The following is a 6539-nucleotide window of genomic DNA, read 5'->3' on the forward strand; positions in this document are numbered from 1 at the left end:
GCTCATACTGGATTAAGGTGGGGTAAGACTGAATCTTACCCTGCCTTGGTGTTGGGTCTCTGTTCATAATTTGACATAGAGTACGGTCTAGACCTCCTATGTTTGTAAAAGCGTCTTGAGATAATGTTTGTTGTGATTTGGCGCTATACAAATAAAGATTGATTGACTGATGATATACGTCAAGATAGGGCATGGGAGCATATTTAGATATTTTATTTGGCATATTTTGACAAACTTTATTACAAATTTGAGGGACATTCTGCTCAGTACTTGTCTTGATATAAAGTATATCAATAAATCTTCTTGTTTGTTCTGGACATGATCTAGATCCATTAAGAATTGGGGGGAAAAATCCAGGTTCTTAGTGTAAAAAAGGGTATTAAAATTCTTGGTGGAAGAGCACCACCAAGAGTTTGTAAAGTTTTTGGGTCATTCCTCCATCACACAGCCTTTTTTCTGTAACCCTTAGCTTTAAACTTGAAGGAGGCTTATATTATCATCACAATATGTTGTTAAAGTCTGTGTATTATCTTTGAAAATAGAGACTTTTAGAGAAAAGAAAAAACCTGCCTTTAGCTGTGGGGTAACTGAGAGCACAGGGGAAAAGTCCCAGAGGATTGGCTGGACTGGCCTTGTGGTGAATTCAAAATAATTATTGGCATCACTATCCCAGCCAAAATATTTAAATTATGTTACTTTAGAACTTGCTACTCCCTGAGGATATCACACCACCTGTGTCTCCTCCCCACGGCTCAATCCCCTGCGGGACTGAAGCCTTTTCCAAACACAGGACGGCCAAATGCAAACACACTAATGAGGGATTTATCTACTTCCCTTCCCTTTTGACTCACACATCCTGGCTCCACTTCTGCCCTGCATTAGCATAGTTTTTGTCCACATTGAGATCATAATCCATTCATACGTCCTTGAATGTAGCACAAGTCTGTAATTTTCTGTCAACAGCCCTGAAATCATCCCAGTGTTCAGTAATCCAATTAAAAATATTCCTCTGTCTGATTTAAATAGGGTTCCTTCCTGCAGCAGTACCAGCAGATCAGCAGTGTGGGGGGTTGTTAAGCTTGTATTACTCACTGTGGGTGGTGTGCCACAAAGAGACAGCAAGGCCCCATCAGAAGAAATATTATCCTGTTCCTTCATTACCCTCTGGACCTGGAAATGTTCCCACAGCTATTAACAGAAATATTTTTGGTTTGGTGCAAATCTGTTTTTGCTGGTGGTGACATGTTCTTCCTGTAGTTTACATGGTTCCTTTTCACCGCCATCCTAAAATATGACTGCTGTCACAACCTTAGCCCAAGATAATTTTTCAAGCAAACATCAATTAGGATCCATAATGAAAAACCCACATGAGCATCCTGAGAGGGGACGCAGAACTCTCTCCACAATCATCCTAAATATCTTTGCACTATTTATCCGCTCCCATTTCCTCTCTTTCCTCTTTATTTTGTTCATCTTTTCAGAGATCCGTTCTTTCTAATTGGAGCTGATGAGGATTGGGACTTCATTACCGGCTTGCTATGAATTATTATGTGGTGTAATTGGCCCTCCAGTCCCATAGGAGGTGCCCTGCTCCAGCTGGTCTAACTGGAGGAGGCTCTTCTGGCCCAAGTGGAGGTCCCTTATACAGCTGAGGTGTGACTTTGGCCCTATCCCAAATTCCTGCATCACGTTTCCATACCTCTTGAGTGCCTCCTACAGGGTTGAAGCCCTTTGGAGCAGATAACAACATTTGATAGGTGTTGAAATTCGTACCTAGGAAATGGAAAAATAGTCATTATTAGATAAAACCTCAATTCCAAAAAAAGTTGTTATGCTATGTAAAATGTTGTTACGATCAAAATTTGATGGTTTGCAAATAATTTAATATTTAATATAAAAATAGTGAAATAAACTTGAACTGTATTATTTTTTAATGAAAAATACACGCTCATTCTTTTTTTTAATGATAGGACAGTTGAAGAGAGACAGGAATCGTGGGGAGTAGAGAGTGGAGAGTGGAGAGTGGGGAAAGGCATGCAGGACATGGTCGTGGCCAAGAGTTGAACCGGTGACCTCTGCGACGAGGTCTGTAGCATCTGTAATCGGGGCGCTTAGACCGCTAGGCCACCAATGCCCCATACGTGCTCATTCTATATTTAATGTGAGCAACATGTTGCAAAACATTGTTTACTCAAGGCTGTAAACAAGTTTATTTTCGCTGTAAAGATGGACATTTGAATATGAGTTTTGATAGGGATAGCTTGGCTTTTGGAGCCAGCCCCAAGTGGACACTCAAGGAACTGCAGATTTTTGCACTTCCACATTTGCTTAATTTCTCGGCACTTAAAATGCACTTCTTTCTTTTTCACTGAAGATATGTTTCATCCTTTTCTTTGCTGTTGTTTTTTGACATGGCAAATAAGCTTTGTTTAATCTACTTAATACTACTCATTTATGAAGAATCATTTGATTTGACTAAGGCCCAGTTCAAACGTATGTGAATATATTTGAAAACATAGTTTTCAATGTATAGTGCACAGTAAAGTCAAATGTTTTGGGAAACGCTGATTGAACCTGCGCATGGCAATTGTTGTTGGTATGGTAAATGGTTAATGGACTTGTACTTATATAGCGCTTTTCTAGTCTTTCTGACCACTCAAAGCGCTTTTACACTACTTGTCACATTCACCCATTCATACCCATTCACTCACTGATGGTAGAGGCTGCTACAGTAAGGGACCATCAGTGTTAGCTAATCTCATTCACACACATTCACACACCTCTGAACAGCAGAGGGAGCAATTCGGGGTTCAGTGTCTTGCTCAAGGACACTTCGGCATGTGACTGCCAGAGCTGGGATCGAACCGCCAACCTTCCGATTGATAGACGACCGACTCTACCCACTGAGCCACAGCCGCCCCGGTGGTGTAAGCACTGAGCATGCACCAAAATGGCGTGCCACTGGTTTGTTAACGTTTGCTCTGTCCTAATTGGTTTAATTGCATATTTACAAGGAAACTTAGCTTGACTGCATCATCATACTGTGGCTTGGGGGCGAATTCAATTTATCACCTGTATTAATTTTTATTTTGGCGCTACGTACACAGTTTAAAGAATGCTGTTTAGAATTGCAGCTCACCTAAGAAGACACTAAATATGCATGCTCACATTGCTCTTATATGGTGTTTGTAGTGACAGACTGATTACACATTATCCCCACCCACTGGCCTGGCATGCTTATGTGAGCTTTTCCACTCCATTGTTGTGTGGACAGAGAAAAAATCAAAAACACCTCTGAAGTGGACAGAATATTTTTTGAAGGTACAGAGAAAATAATCTGTATTCAAAAATATACATATATGCATGGTTGTACTGCTTGGGGTGCGCTGGTTGATGGCAGCATCCTCACTCTGACATCTCTCCCTAAGTGCATGTCCGCTGCATGTGTGTGTAGGATTGCATGTATATACCAAAAAAAACTGTGTGTCCAAAAAAAAATAAAAAACACGAGTGAAAATATTAAATTTCCTCCATGGGGATTAATAAAGTAGGTTTCTTCTTCTTTCTTCTTCTTCTTCTTCTTGTAACCTAAGTCCTTAAGTCTATATCAGAACTGTGTCTGCTGTAAGAGTCTTTTATTAATAGCAGTGGTCTGTTATTCAGAAATAACAGACCACTGCAAATAACAGACTGTAGAATGCCAGAATTGACCAATCAGAATGAAGCAGTCAACAAGTAGACATGTTCCTGCTATGCTGCCTCAGTTCTGAGACTTTTCTCTTGACACCATGTTTGAAGGATGAATCTAAGAATATTGTTTCCAGGGCATTGGAGGGCAAGATGACCACTACCTCTTGATCCCTGAAAGAAACAGGACACTATATCTTACATGGAGGAGAAGGGCTAAGGATTAAAGAGGAAATAAATAACAGCAGTTCTACTTATCTAAATGTCAGAAAGTGCAACAGGCCCCGGCTGGAATCATTGGATTCTGTGCATTTTAATTCAAACGACTTCAAACAGATGCTTTCGAATTGCCTGTTTTTATGGCCCCACTCATAAAGCTGATGTTGATTGAAATCTTTCTGTTCCATAATCATGAGTTAATTAACATGTGTTAATGACTGCTGAGATGCTAATTGAGAGCCAGTGTTTACAGCACAATAAGCGATGCATTCAGGCTGCGGAGGAGAGTTCATGACTGATGTGTGGCTGGCTAGTACTGCACGGCCCGTCGCTTTTTCAGTCTTACATTTAATAAATCATGTTGTCCCGCCACAGTGACTGATAATTACCCCAAAGATCTCACGATGAAACATTTCTAAAGCGCTCTCCAATATTTTCCTCTTTCACCCGTTCCAGTTACTGCTGTCTCCTCTCTCATTCCAGCAGATTAGCAAGTCTGACTGTGATGTGGTCTCAGAAATAATCTAATGTTGATTGCTAATTGAAAAATTAGAAAGTCAATTAGAGACTGGAGATCTAATTAAACCGGAATTGAATGGAAATCTAGCTACAGTCTCAATTGCTCTTTCCAATGTGTAATCTCCTGAAGGCTCTGATTTGTGTGGTGAGTGAATGCAGCACTCCTCTGTGTGTTCGTGAAATGCAATTGGCTTTTCTAGCGTGGCCATCTGACAGATTGATTTGGATTCAATCACGGTCTCTTCCCTGGCTGTGAGAGAGATGAAAATAATAATGTAAAGTCATTACGTGGATGGGAAGTCTCTAAACAAAGACAGACCTGTGTATCTGCCCCTCCCCCGAGACACCCTGCTGGAGTCATTTTCTAATCCAGGGCCTGAAGCTAACGTAATAGAGTAACGGTGGAATCTGCTTTGAGCTGGCATGCTCGAGCAGAGCTTCAAACGTCTCATTTCAGGACACGGCTGTTATTCTTTAAGGAATTGACGGCAAAATGAAGATGTCACTCATGACAAACTGGTCTGTGTGCACATGCTCGCTGCTCATCAGTTATGTTGTCAGACTCTGGGGCTAGCTGTGTCTCTCTTAGATATATTGCACCCCACAAACACTGTAGCCTGAACTCACATCATTGTTCACCTCTCAGGTAGTCCACCTCATGGACGGGTGTGGGCAAAACTGGTTAATTATAAATAACAACAGCCTGGGGCATCTCTAGATAAAATATTGATATGTCCAGATTGTGATGCATGAGAGCAAAACAACAGTTTGCGGCCTCACAGCGGGACTTCTTTGACAAGCAGCTGTGTGAAAAATGAAATCTGTGCTGGCTAACTGTAATCTATACTTTTCCCTCTGCTTCAATGTGTATTTTAACCTAATATTTCACAAGACTTTATGGGTCCTGCTGACTGCTGCATTTTTTTTCCCTCTGCTCTAAACATTTTTCCTGGCTCTTGGGGACGTCTGTAGAGATGTATTCAAATGATTGATGGTGCTGTGTGGTGAATATCTGAATAGATGGAAGCTGGACACTTATCAGACTCAGATACGCCACGCCAAAGCTGGAATGTCTTACCCTAGATGTATATTTGACTACTGAACATGTTGCTGTTGTTGGTTGAAAATAGGGATTTAAGGTTTAGACATCATCTCACTAGTTGGCACCATAATTACTGTTTGATTATATAAATGATGATCATTTGTATTATGGGCGATCTGAAGTACAGGTCATATGCTGTATCTAAGCTGCAGTTCAGCTATCTCCCACTAGTAGGGTCTGCAGCTTGGATTAACTGGTAAACCCCAAAGTGCTATAATGCTCTACGATCCAGATGTAAGCAAGCGCAGAGGACAGTATTGTGAGCACAGGCATGCAGACTCTGTGATCCTGTGTTTAGCTGTGTGAAATACACTGTGCTTAAGTTCTTCAGGCTCCAGTTGATATGGACGTGCTGGACTCTAGCAGCAACAGCAACTACTGCTACTACTATTCGTCTCATCACTATCATCTCTCTCTTTCTCTTATTCTCCTCTATGCCTCTTTCCAACCCCAACCCGGTTGAGGCAGATGTCTGTCTAACACGAGTCTGTTTGTGCTCGAGGTTTCTGCCTGTTAAAGGAAGTTTGTCCTTGCCGCTGTAACCAGCTAAATACTGCAAGGTGACATGCTTATGGTGGTATTAAGGTGGGGTAAGACTGAGTCTAATCCTGTCTTGATGTTGGATCTTTGTTAATAATATAACATAGAGTAAGATCTAGACCTGTTGCGTTTGTAAAAGTGTCTTGAGATAACGTTTGTTGTGATTTGGCGCTATAGAAATAATGATTGATTGATTGATTGATTGATTGATTGATTCCTAACCTTTAGGCTAGTCAGTTAGTCTGAATTTGAATTTAAAAAGCAAGGGGATTAGTTGCTTCGAAAATTTTCAGTTTCTGACGTTTCAGGTGAAAACACAGTGTTTTTTAGAGTTTTTTGGGAGATGTCTTCTGATGTCACTAATTTGATTGCGTATAGGGGTTTTATAGCCAAACAATGACGGTCGCAGTTACAGTCAAAGAGAAGGAGCTGAAGCTGCCTTTAGCCTCCTGGCATACAGGTACATCCCACC

The sequence above is a fragment of the Notolabrus celidotus genome, chromosome 11 (genome assembly GCF_009762535.1).
Source record: "Notolabrus celidotus isolate fNotCel1 chromosome 11, fNotCel1.pri, whole genome shotgun sequence".
Lineage (NCBI taxonomy): Eukaryota > Metazoa > Chordata > Actinopteri > Labriformes > Labridae > Notolabrus > Notolabrus celidotus.